At 39.8% G+C, this 14,109-nt stretch overlaps 1 protein-coding gene across 8 annotated transcripts in view; it reads right to left on the minus strand.

Moving 5' to 3' along the window:
• Window positions 1–14,109, minus strand: part of tenm1 (teneurin transmembrane protein 1) — a 2,430,772-nt gene that overhangs the window by 873,592 nt on the left and 1,543,071 nt on the right. The window contains exon 6 of one of the 8 annotated variants that reach the window (XM_087991974.1): window positions 13,399–13,474. The exons of the other annotated variants lie outside the window; for them this stretch is intronic. The gene's annotated coding sequence lies outside the window, so the exon portion shown is untranslated. The remainder of the gene's footprint in view (window positions 1–13,398; window positions 13,475–14,109) is intronic. 8 annotated transcript variants of the gene reach the window in all.

Below are 14,109 nucleotides of genomic sequence, written 5' to 3' on the forward strand. Positions count from 1 at the left end.
ATACAATGAATGCTAAGAGTCTCGGGAGTACTAAGGAACAAAGGAACCTTGGTGTATACGTTCATAGATCCCTGAAGGTGTCAGCAGAGATAGATGTGATGGTGAAGAAGTAATATTTCATTGATATTTAACAGTAAAGAAGAGAAAGGACCTGGCCTTTGCTTAATAGCACGTCTTGCTGTCAACCATAATATTTTTTGATTTGGAGGTGCTGGTGTTGGACTGGAGTGTACAAAGTTAAAAATCACACAACAGCAGGGTATAGTCCAACAGGTTTATTTGGAAGCACTAGCTTTCGGAGCACTGCTCCTTCATCAGGTGGATCAGTTGGACAACCACCTGGTGAAAGAGCACTGCTCCGAATGCTAGTGCTTCCAAATAAACCTGTTGGACTATAACCTGATGGTTGTGTGATTTTTAACATAACATTTTTTGGTAATGGTGGAGATAGTAATTGTGACTTGCTGCTCTATTGAGCCTCTTCAGCTGAAAGTTCTTGGAAGTTCTATTAATTTAAGCCACACCCTCTCAGAGAATCCTAGATCTTTGATGACTGTGTTGCTACGTGGGGCTGAGAATGACAGAATGCTAATATATAGGGGATTTTGAAGCTCATATTCAAGAAAGTGTACCTAACAGCTACAAACACCCATGATACACTTTTGGGTTTGTAGTTCTTCAATGATAAAATGAATTCCAGTTAATTTACTTAATGAGCAGAGCTTTCCTTTGTCCCCCCTGCAATTACAATGAGAAATGGCATGTCAGTTCCTGTGATGATCCAGTGTACTTAGCCTCTGAGTGACTCAACCAAACAGACAAGCAAAAACCCTGTTTGATATTTTTATTTATACAAAGTTCCCCAATTTCAGTCAGTATAAAAGTGGTTCACTGTAATTTAGTCAAAGTCCATGGCAAATCCACTCAGACAGTGACATATAGCCAACCTGATGACACTCAACAAACAATAAGCCAAGAAAATCCATAGCGACTGGTTTGTCCTTAGATCCATCAAGAACAGCACCCATAAATAGCACTTGGGTTCGATAACAGGAAGCCTAAAAGTTGGTTTTATGAGAAGGTTGGGGAACTCCAGACACTGCTAAATCACAAGCACAAGGTCTCCGAGCTGGAAATGCCACCAATAGCCGATGAAAGAAAGCAGGATTACAGACAAATGAAAGCTGTGGTTCACCAAAAATAAAATAAAACCCTAAAGAACATGCAGAATGGGCAGAAAATGCAGCAATTCATTGACAGCCATGAAACGTGTGGATCCTTCAGCACACTAAAGAGCATTTATTGCCCAAACACCCAAATGTCTGACCCACTATGAACAGATGACACATATCCAATAGTATGTTGCCTGCTCACACCTCAGCAAAGCCCTGGTTTCACCTAAGGTTCAAAAAGTCATCCAACGGCTGCAAACCAACAAGGCCATTATTGCAAATAAAATTCGTGCTAAAATACCTCAGCAATACATATACATCACCGAATCTCCCTCAACAGGCAGAAGAACAATGTTCCAGAAGATTTCTGAGATCCTGTAGTTGGGTCCATCTTCAAGAATGGATTTAAGACTGATTGCTGTACCTAGAGAGGGGGACACCCTGCTGCCTGCCACAGGAATGTTCTTGCAAAAATTCTCCCTAATCACCTCCTCTTGGAGGCTGAAGAAATCCTCCTGGAGGAGACCATCTTGGAGTGACAATGCTAATTTCATCCATCAAGAGACATAGCAGACATGATCTTCACAGCAAAACAAATTCAAAGGGCAAACAGCAGCAGCAGCAGCAGAACCATCTTGGATCTCACAAAGCTCTTTGACACCATCAAATGGGAAGTCATGTTCAAACCTGATTGCTTGCAGAAATTTATCTGCCATGCTCTGCCTGCTGGATTGACAACATGCAAGCATTGATCCTCACTCATGGATCCACCACAGACTCAATGCATGTGGAAACTAGGGTCAAGCAATGCTGCATCACCACTCCAATGCTCTTTTCCATCTTTCTTGATGTAGCACTCTGCTCCATATCAATGAAGAATCCTGCTAGTGTGGTTAATCTGAAGGATGAGCAGGAATCTATTTAACCTGTAGCACCTCTCATCCAGAACCCAGACCTGTCAAACCTCATCATCGGGGCTGCTGCATGCACATGATGTTGAAATGTGTAAACACTCCAAATTGTCGTTGAAAACTTCATGGAGGCATTTGAGAGAATGGGACTTCAACTAATCATATGGGATGCAAAAGGCCCTTTTCCAGCCCACTCCCAATAAACAATACTGTCTCCTGCTATCAAAATCCATGGCAAGTGAGTGAACAATGTGCATCAATTCTCATACAGGTTGTTCTGTCATAACGCATGTTTCATCAATGCGAATTTGCTGTAGTGTGATTGACGAATTGGGGAGTCTGTTTCTAAACTTTTCAAATTGTGTTGGCTGTAATGTGATTACAGCACCAACACTTTAAGCGCTATTTCTAAGGTGTAAACTTTCTCTAACATGGAGTTGCACAAGAACGCAACCATCGCGTTATGGAAAAGCTGACTGTACCTTGACAGCCTCCTCTCTCAATGGGGACAAACATCGCTGATGAAATTCAACATGACCTCCATTGTATCTGCGCACCTTCTGGTCATCTGACGAATAATGTTTCAAAATAAAAGCATCAAACCCAAACCCAATGTCATAATCTACATGGTCATTAATCTTTCTGAATGCACTGGATATACGGTTAAGGTAAAGCTTTTATGACAAAGGGACAGCATGCCAAACAAAATCAGCCTCACTATCACTGGATTTGTAACAGTGAAATTAAAGTATTCAATGACTCTCAAAAATTGCTCAATTGTTCTGCTCTTGGACACCAAGTTTGTAAATTAGAGAAAAATTAACAATTTATTATTAATAATGTAACTTTGTTGTAGTTGTGGGCATGTTCACTGAGCTGGGAAGTTGATTTGTAGACATTTTATCCCCTGTCTAGGAGACATCTTCAGTGTTTTGAAGCCTCCTGTAAAGCGCTGCTGTATTGTGTCTTCTGTAATTTATTTGGTTCCGTTTCCGTTAAAGTACTGAAGATGTCACCAAGACAGGGGACAAAACATCTGCAAATTAATTTCCCAGCTTGGCAAACATACCCACAATCACGACAACTGACACCTGAACTAAACGTCTTTACAAAAACCTTGAATGTTACTTTATCAGAATACAGATAAACCACAGAGCAATTTATTTAAAATCTACAATCTAAGCCAAATCTTCTTTGAAGAAAAGCCCCCACTCACACTGACAGATGGACACAGTTAAGGAATACATTATAAAAGCAAAAAAGAAATGCAACATGCTGGTTCTACAACTATTTTGATGATGAACACCAAGCCTTCATGAAATCCTCTGATGATGGTTGTACGACAGACATGTAGGATTATATTCCTTTTCTGAATTCACTGGTCAATGCAAACAGATTCCACAGACCTCTGCTGACAATTTTTCTTCTTTTAAAAACAGACTGGGGATGTTTTCTCCGAACTTTCAACAAAAAAAGAAAAAAAAGCTTCCCAGTCCAACAACTTGCAAAACAGAAACTTCCTCCAACAACAAAACCCCAGTCAGCACCAGTTCACTCGTTGTTTTCTCTTTCTTTTGCAATATTCTCTGTGGCTGGCGTGCCAGCACCAGTCTTCTTTGATTGATCAATCCAACATTCAGCCAGCTTTCAAACCTTAAGCATACCAACATCTCATTGTTGAATCCTCTACAGCAACTTCAGAGCAGTAGTTATCCTGCATTATCTTTCCAGGCCAATTTCCCAGAGTAAACATCGGTCTTTTTCCTCTTGATATTTTTGTTAAACCAAGATGGCAGTCAAAGTTTAATTCTCAACATCAATGTAGTTCCAAAGATGATAGAAAAAAAAGGAAAAATAGCGATCATCTCAACACAACAGACACATGAAATCACTTCAGAAATATCAGTGATGCCTCCACAAAATCCTGCCATCCACTGCAAGGCAGGCACTCAAATAACAGGGAGAAAGTGAGCACTGCAGATGCTGGAGAACAGAGTCGAAAAGTGTGGTGCTGGGAAAGCACAGCTGGACAGGCAGCACCTGAGGAGCAGAAGAGTCGAGGTTTTGAGCATAAGCTCTTCATCAGGAATGAAGAAGAGCTAATGCTTGATACGGCAACTCTCCTGCTCCTCAGATGCTTTTCCAGCACCACACTGTTCAACACAAATAACACGCCAACATCCTGATCGCAGTCAGCTACATTGGGTGGGCAATATTGTCCACATACCTGACAAGACTTCCAAAATAAGCTCTACTCTGAGTTTTGTCACAATATGCATTTACCAGGAAGACAGATGAAGCATTTCACACATGCCCTTAAATTCTCCCTGATAAAAATGAAATATTCCTACTGGCAATGGGAATCTTTAGCTGCAGAGAAGAAACAGCCTTCAGAACTAAAGGAGAGACTTATACCAGACACAAACTGTCAATTTTATATCTCTTCATGGATGCAGACCTGCTGAGTTTCTCCAGCATTCTGCATTTGTTTCATATTTACAGCATTTGTATTCCTTTGCTTTTATTCTACAGTGTTACATCGCCAATTTTGCAATATTTGAAAGCATCAGGCTGAAATGTGGGTAGTAAATGAAGAACCTAAGAGAGAAATTACCGCGGAAAAAAATAAGCTATCCCTGTGGACTCCTCAAAACCGCCACAATGTTGTTGCATAATGAAATAACAGAATGTTCGTAAAGTAGATCCACATTTGAAATTTATTGAAGCAATATGGAAACACTAAATGGTAGTTGATCATCTAACTCAGTACTTTGTCCCCATTTTCTTCCCATGCCCTTTGATCCCTGTGGCCATAAGAACCAAACCTGTCACCACCTTGAAAAATTCAATACTTTGGCTTGAATCTCTTTCTGTGGCAGACATTTCCACAGGTTCATGACGTCTGGTGAAGACATTTCTCATCTCAGTCCTAAACAGCCTACCTCGTATCCTGAGACTGTGACCTCTGATTCTGGACTACCGGATCACAGGAAACATCCTTTACCCTGTTTTGTCTGGTTAGAATTTTTAAGTTTTAGGGATCCTCCCTAATTCTTCTAAACTCCAATGAATATAATCCTCACTGTTCCAGTTTCTTGATTCATCTAGCCATCTGAGGAAGCAATCTGACAAAACTTTGCTGCATTCTGTCCATAGCCAGAACATACTTCCTCAGACATGGAGACCAAAACTGAACACAACACTCCAGATGTGGTCTCACCAAGAACCTGTACATTCCTGCAAGACATCCTTGTTCCTGTACTCAAATCCTCTCACTCTGAAAGCGGACATGCCATCTGCCTTCTTCACTGCCAGCATGCTTACTTTCAGTGACTGGTGTACAAAGACACCCAGGTTTCATTGTACCTACCCCTTTCCCAATCAGTCACCATTCAGATAATAATCTGCCTTCATGTTTCTGCTACCAAAAATCGACAGCTTCACATTTTTTCACACTGTACTTCAGCAGATTGGTAGGGTTCTTAGTGAGGTGGAGGAACAGAGGGATCTTGGGGTCTATGTTCAAAGATCTTTGAAAGTTGCCACTCAGGTGGATAGAGCTTGTAAGAAGGCCTATGGTGTATTAGCGTTCATTAGCAGAGGGATTGAATTCAAGAGTCGTGAAGTGATGTTGCAACTGTACAGGACTTTGGTTAGGCCACATTTGGAGTACTGTGTGCAGTTCTGGTCGCCTCACTTTAGGAAAGATGTGGAAGCTTTGGAGAGGGTGCAGAGAAGATTTACCAGGATGTTGCCTGGAATGGAGAATAGGTCATACGAGGATAGGTTGAGAGTGCTAGGCCTTTTCTCGTTGGAACGGCGAAGGATGAGGGGTGACTTGATAGAGGTTTATAAGATGATCAGAGGAATAAATAGAGTAGACAGTCAGAAACCTTTTCCCCGGGTACAACAGAGTGTTACAAGGGGACATAAATTTAAGGTGAAGGATGGAAGGTATAGGGGAGATGTCAGGGGTGGGTTCTTTACCCAGAAAGTGGTGGGGGCATGGAATGCGCTGCCTGTGGGAGTGGTAGAATCAGAATCTTTGGTGACCTTTAAGCGGCAATTGGATAGGTACATGGATAGGTGCTTAAGCTAGGACAAATGTTCGGCACAACATCGTGGGCCGAAGGGCCTGTTCTGTGCTGTATTGTTCTATGTTCTATGTTCTAAGTTTTGAGAAGCAAGCAACTCTGAATGAAAGGTTGATATTGAACTCTGCTTGGCCCCACACATACAGTTGTCCAGGTAACTGAGTGAGCACTTTGGCTCATTGACCAGAGTGCTATCACTAATGTCTTTCCCACCAGATTGTTAGGAATTGGGCAATAGACAGTGGATTTGGATCAGCACAGGCTTGGAAGGCTAAAGGACCTGTTCTGGGGCTGTAAATTTTCTTTGTTCTTTGTTCACCACAAGTGGACAACTACTTTGTTCAGATAACATGGATACCAACAGATCAAACAACCAGAATGTTTAGTTGTTGCATGACAGCTTCATTTCCCAGCAACTGATTTACCTCAGTTAGATAGTTTTCCAAACTGACCTGTTCCTCTTTAGTTATACTAAAGTCTCAAGTAATGCAAGTATTAAATTTGTTGGACTCAGTTTTCAAATATTAAAACAGTGTACTTAGGCTGAAAAGCTTTGCCAGGATTGCTCGTGCTGTAGATGCTAAATGCATTACAAGAGATTTATACCAGGACAAGGTCCAGTTAATGATAGATGAGCAAGGCCATTTAGTCCATCTTAATTTCCATCTCTTCTAGTATTCAACTGTTCCTGAAGTCATTCCAAATTGTGCCTCACAGTAGCTGGAAGTTTGTTCATCACTATGTGTAGACAAGTTCACTGATTTCTTTCCTAACATTGCCTTATACTATTTTCAAGCTCTGTACGAATTGTGACTTTGGTAGTTCAATGTCAAGATAATCACCTGAAGTTGTTTTGGAGAATAGTACAGTTAGCCTTAATACCCCATGGGGTTAAGTAATAGCAGGCAGGATTTCCTTTTCAGATCAGTATTTAATTCCATGATGCTCTTCTTGATCAAATTATCTGATCTTTATGAGCTAGGCTTATCAAGAAAACATGACGATGGAGGTGTGAAATTGACGCAAGCCATGTAATCCACTGGGACAGAAAGCCTTCAGGAGAGATTGCCAGGATGTTCTAAGGGAAATTTGTTAATGGATTTTGACTGACCTTTTGTGCTTTCTTGAAGCACTCTGTTGAACCAAGATACCTGTACAATCAATCTGGATGATACTGGATTGCATTTTCACTTTCAATTCACCGTTCTGTTCTGCCTTCTTACCATGCCTTTTTATTGGAGTTGACATTCCCTTGCTGTGCTCCCTATAAGACATGGTGGGCTGATTGGTGACTGATTTCGAGAGAGCTGTGTTTCCTGTCACCGCTGCCGCATTAAAGATAACACAATGTACTGAAAATGATAATATATTTAGAATTCTCAAAAGCCTTAAAGGAAGCCTTTCAGACATTGGCAAATACCTCAAAACAGCCACTGGAGTTTGGAAATTTGTGCTAGTCTATTAAAAATAATATACCTGGACTATACTTTAATACCTCTGCCTGCACTGCTCATCATGTTCAAGCTGTTTTGCAAATCCTGTTACTTGAGTGATTTCAGTGGAATCTGCTTCTCTGAGCATTTTTGCCAGTCATATAATATCATTAAGACCAACCTTTACTTGGTCTAAATGCTGACAGCCATTAATGCTGCAATTTGTCATTGAAAATTAGGAACGTGTTTATTTTCTGCTGTTCCGCCCCCTGATTATGAGTTGAAGTGGCTTTTAATCACTCTGGTGTTAAGCATCACCAATACATTCCACTATGCTAACTTCAAGATGGCATTAATGCATCATAAGCACATTTATCATTGAAAGAAACTGTATTAGCACAAGAATTAAATCCTCCCAAAAAGCTAACACCACTGGCAAAATCTAGGCCTTAATTACTAACTGTCCAAAGCTGAGTGATTGCATCCAGTAAAATCTGAAACGCTTTTGCATCCAAGTAAAATATGTACCACAGAATAGGTGAAAAAACATTACTCATACAATTTGGATAACCAGCCAGTCAGTTCTCAAGGGCATTGCAACATTGAAAAGCCGATAGCTCAAAGGACACAAATGAATTATGCAATTACCAACAGAATGGCCATAAAAGGAGTGCAACATGATTCTTATCCTCCATTCTTTCATGGGCTATGGGAATTGCTGAGAGACCAGCATTTGCTCACCCTTAATTGCCTTTGAAAGGGATAGCTTGCTCAGTCATTTCAAAGAACTGTTAAGAAACAGCCAAATTATTTTGGATCTAGAGTCACATGTCGATCAGGGCAGATATGGATGCAAATTTTCTTCCTGAAAAGGAGAATAGTGAAACAGATGGATTTTTATGACAATCAACAATATTTGCCATAATCACCAATACTGAGACGAGCTTTCAATCCCCAATTTTATTAAGTGAATTTAAATTTCATCACCTGCTGTTCTGACAATTGAATCCACATTTCCAGAGAGATAGCATGGGCTTCTGAATGACTAAACCAATTCCATGTAACTATGCCATTGTAATAAGTGGGGAATTTGATGTAACTAGGAATTTTATGCAAAGAGCGTTGTGTATTTTGGTATCCCAAACTTGTTGTGGTACATGTAAGCTTAAAGCATTAATTATTTAAAACTGCTGTGCATTCCTTTTGTGTTTGATACAAGATGCTCTGGAGGAAACAACATTTAAAAAGGAACTATAGACAACAATAATCTAAATAATCTATAAATACAGGAAAGCAGATTCTTTGGACTGTAGTTAATAAGAGTTTGTGAAAACTGAGACTCTCTAGAGCAAGGGCACCTCATGAGATCACCGTCTCAAATTTCTTTCTCTCAAGAGTTGAGCTGAAGTCCAATGTAATAGCACTCAGACAAAATGGAGAGGCAAGTGAAATACAGACATTTGGCTTCAGACTTTGGTCACAACACAGAGAGTTGCAGGTTCAGTAAACGGATGTTGAACTGATAATGTAACAGGAATCCTCTAATTGCCTAGAAGGACTCAGCAGAGAACATCAATTGCAGGGAAGGCCCAATGATGACCATGTAAGCAAGGCACTTTGGACACTCCCCACAAATCTGACAGGGTTTCCTGCCATTTTCCAACTAGCAAAATAAACCAACTTTGTGGTATAAATGGATCTAGTCACAATTTCAACCGAAGTGATCAACCACATAGACTTAAAGTGTGGAACAATTTCTTCACAAGGAGTTCTGATTTTTTCAATACACCAACTAGATGGCTATGGATTTTCACTTGATGCCTTACTTCAAGTCTTAATTCAAGAGTGTTGTGGATACTAAAGCAATCCGGAATATTGGGATAGAGCAGAGAAGTATTATCACTAAAATTTTGATGATTAGATTTAGATGGAAGAGATAATTTTCTTAAACATTTCCAGATATTAAGAAGGAGATAGTCAAAAACTATTTCTGCTGGTTTGGGAGTCTACAAATGGGTCACAGTCAAAAATTTAGAACCAGAACTTTCAAGAGTCAATTAGGTAAATCGGTTTTAATGTGGAAAGCCAGATACAATTAAAAACATAGGGATCCAATTGTGTGGAATTAGAGTGGAACCCATGTTATAAATTGATCAGAGGATGTATTTTTATTCACCAACTGATTTCATTAGAAATGTTATTACTCCTCTTGGGTCAAAATAAACAATCTGGGCTGCTTGTGTCCCGTACCACCTCCCTCTAGGTCTTGTTATTAAGTCGAGACCTAACTTGCTGCCAGTGCAGAGACTTCTGGGCTGTTTAACAATGGTCTTCCTAAATTTGACAAGCTGAATTGGTCACTCATTTGGGGCAATCAGTTAAAGGGTACCATTTAAGAAAGGCCCAGACATCAAAACTCCTATGGTTTCTTCACTGGAGTTTGCCAAAGTGTTCCATCAGTCGGCCATCCATAAATATTAAGATGAAACCTAATGTGAGAAACTTGCAACTTTACCAAGGGGCCTATAATAAGCTATATCAGATCAGAGTGGATCAACCTCCCATCAAACATCTAAATTAACTTTCCCTGAAAACTTTCAGTTATTCTTTAGCTCAAGCACCCTAAAATTGTCTGATATGTGACGATATCCATAATGCAAGATTGGTGATTGAAATGTAATGACTTTAGACGTAGAAAAATAATTTCCAGTTCATTGCTGAGGATTATTAATGAAGAGAAATAAATTATATTTTATAGGGTTTAGAAGGTATTCCCATCATTGGAGGGTTTCTGGGATATCCTAGCTTTGTGTAACCCCCAGGCTTATATCTATCAGGGCTGAAAATGTGTTGCTCCAGCATCTCCAGCATCTGCAGTTCTCACTTTCTCCTTATATCTATCAGGTACAAGATGAGATTGTTGTTTTGAAATCACTTCCATGAATCAACCATTTCTTCTGATACCTTGAGGATTTGGTACAACAGTTGTTCAATTTTTCCTTAATTTATTTTGCTATCAGATGGTGCCCTGCAGTTGTTGAATGATATTCTCAGCACTGGAGGATTAATGATTGGGATATAATCACTAACTTGTAGTTAATTACAGGAGAGTATCAATCACTTAGGAGTCAGAGGAGGGTCCAGTAGATAGGGTCACTGGATTTGAAACATTAACTCTCCTTTCTCTCCACGGATGCTGCCAGACCTGCTGAATTTTCCCAGCAAATTATGTTATTGTAACAATCAGTTAGCATTCGGTAAGAATCTCAGAATAACAGATTGTAAACAGTAATGTGCATTTAAAGATCAAACCTTACTTCCTACTTTCTCACATATTTTCTAAATCAACCTATTCAGCGATGTTATTACACATATCTGGAACAGTTGAGACTTAAATGCCTCCTGTCTCAAAAGATGGGGATGTTATCGAAATGGCACAAGGGCCCTTCTAACTTCTTGCATCCTACACTTACTTCTCCATTACGCTTGCATCCAATTGTCTCAAGATCATTTAAATTGCTTGCTTTATTTTGGTTTCCTGGTAGCATGTTACTCAACTACCCTTTGGGTTCACAAGTCCTTTCTTTCTCCTTCCGTTTACCATTCTATGAAAATTGCAAACAAAAGACACATGAGCACCTTCAACATTAATCATAACACACAGGAAACTCCAATGATCAATGCAAAAGGTGACCTTGGACAGATGATTGTCACCACGATGATAATTGGTTTCAAAAGCTTCAAAGCAAATGCTAATCCTGCAAATAAGATCTCAGAGGGAGCATCCAACACGACTGGCAAGTTACGACTTCATCTATGGCTTTTAGTGGGAGAATTTGCCTTTCAAGAAGCAGCTTGTTCAGCCATCAAAGAAATGTAGTAGATAATCTTGTTTGATCTCACTAAAGTTCTGAGGCTGCAATCCAATCATCTGTCACAGATAGAAGGATGCCAACCAACCTATTTACAATTCTAAATAAAAGTTAGCACGTTCCCAAGTTAGGAGAAAGTGAGGACTGCAGATGCTGGAGATCAGAGCTTAAAAATGTGTTGCTGGAAAAGTGCAGCAGGTCAGGCAGCATCAAAGGAACAGGATAACGTTTCGGGCATAAGCCCTTCTTCAGGAATGAGGAGGGTGTGCCAAGCAGGCTAAGATAAAAGGTAGGGAGGAGGGACTTGGGGGAGGGGCGTTGGGAATACGATAGGTGGAAGGAGGTTAAGGGGAGTCCATGCGGGGTCAGTCGGTTCCGTAGACTTAACCTTGATTCTCCTGTTCCTTTGATGCTGCCTGGCCTGCTGTGCTTTTCCAGCAACACGTTTTTAAGCTCATGTTCCCAAGTTATACAGGAACAAAATTATAGGGCATGGACAGGTCTGAAGTGTCATTGTTATGGTGTGGAACCTATTATTTTGATTCTGGATGTGATTAACTCTTTGGAATATAAATTTTGGTTTTTAAAACACATATGCACTCAACTGCCAGGCAAAGTCATGCTGAATTTCAGAAAACAATTAGGGCTTTTCACACTGATTGTCAATTGTCACTATTTATTTTAAAAATCCAAACAGACCTACCTCAGTCATGGTGCAGTCAGCTTCATCATTTAATAGATGAAAAAGGCTGACAATACCAATAGCTACTGAAGAACATGTCATAGTCACTTTAGATCTGTCAATACTAGGCATCATTGGTAACAAGCTAAGGACTCTGTGAACACTCTGTTTTTGCATTAACTGACAAGACCTATTACTTAGAGTAGCTGGAGAAAATTGATTTCATTTTGAACCTTGAGAACATATAAAAGGTCAACTTTGAAGTTCAGAGACAAGAATCATTTGTTGATTGCAATTTAGGACGAATTATGGGATTGCCTTTCCAAAATCTGATTTTAAAATTTTCTGATTCCCACTTTGACAATTTTTTCTACTAGTTAGGAGCTGGTGGTAGGTAATGAGTGAACTGAATCTTGCAAAAACACTTTTCTGACTAAAATATTCCTGAGGTCTCAAAATAAAAATGCAAATATATAGAATATCATTCAATTATAATATTTTAAAAGCTATTTGATAAAATTAACTGTCCTGACTAATCACACTTCATGGTGCAATATTACTTATGCGATCTTCCTGTTAACATCACTTTATATTAATCCCTTCAGTCACCTTTCAGCACCAAATAGAAAAATAAAGTTTTCTCAATAGCTGAAAGTTGTTTGAAAATTTGTTTGGTCAGAAGGTCACAGGTTTGAATGAAGTTGGTGTTGAGTTAATGGAGCTCAATCTGGGCAACTTTTAGATCACAATAGTTGATCTCAATATCTCTGGGTGAGGGAGAGAACATACAGGCATACAAATTCAAGGCAGAAGTAGGCCATTTGACCCGACAATTCATTCAATAAGATCCTGACAGCTTTGTTTGTTTTGTGAATTCTATCTACTACCCTAAAAGCCTGAATTCCCTTGCCTAACTAGAATCAACCCATCTCAATGGTTTTAAATAGAACATGACTCCACCTGCCTTTTGAGGCAGACAGTTCAAAAGTCACACCCTATACCAGTCATGTGCAAGACAAGATTCCATACAAAGACTGCACAGAATACTATATCGGACAAACAGACAGACAACTAGCAATCCGCATCCATGAACACCAACTAGCCACTAAACGCCGCAACCAGCTGTCCCTAGTAGCCACACACAAGGACCTCAAATTCGATGAGGGCAACATAACGATCATAGGGCAAGCCAAACAGAAGACAGCCAGAGAATTTCTATAAGCATGGCACTCACCCACGGACTCCATCAAGAAGCACATAGATCTCGATCCAATATATCGGCCACTGCAACGAACAACCAGAACTGGCAACTGGAAGTAGCAAGAAGGGAACCAAATAAATTCTATAAGACACAGTACAGCAGCGCTTTACAGGAGGCTCCAAAGCATTGAAGATGCCACCTAGACAGGGGATGAAACGTCTGCAAATCAGCTTCCCAGCTTGGTGAACATCCCCACAATTACGACAGCCATACCATACTCAGAGGGAAAAACAAAATCACCTCATATGTTATAAAAGGGTGGTCCTAAATTGTTCATAACACCCTCCAGTTCTGGACTCACCCACAAAAGGAAAGCTTTCTCCCATGCCCACCTTCTCAAGATGGTTCAGGATGTGAAGTACTTCAATCTAGTCACCATTCACTCTTTTGAACTCCAATGGAAACAAACCAGTCTAACTTTCCCTCACAATGAAACTTACTTACTCCAGGTACCAATCTAGCAAACTTCTTCTGAACAGATTCCAGCATATTTAAATGGTGTCCTTACTTAAGAACAGAAAGTGTGTTCAAGATGTGATCTCACTAACACCCTATATAATTGAAGTATATCATCATTTTTATGTTAACCTCTTATTATAATAGGATGGCATTCCATTAGCCTTCTTAATTACTTGCTTTGTATGCATATAATCTTTTTTTCTGATATGTGCAGTAGAACACCTA

The sequence above is a fragment of the Chiloscyllium plagiosum genome, unplaced genomic scaffold (genome assembly GCF_037043375.1).
Source record: "Chiloscyllium plagiosum isolate Xiang-an unplaced genomic scaffold, Cpla_swu_hap1 HiC_scaffold_11, whole genome shotgun sequence".
Classification (NCBI taxonomy): domain Eukaryota; kingdom Metazoa; phylum Chordata; class Chondrichthyes; order Orectolobiformes; family Hemiscylliidae; genus Chiloscyllium; species Chiloscyllium plagiosum.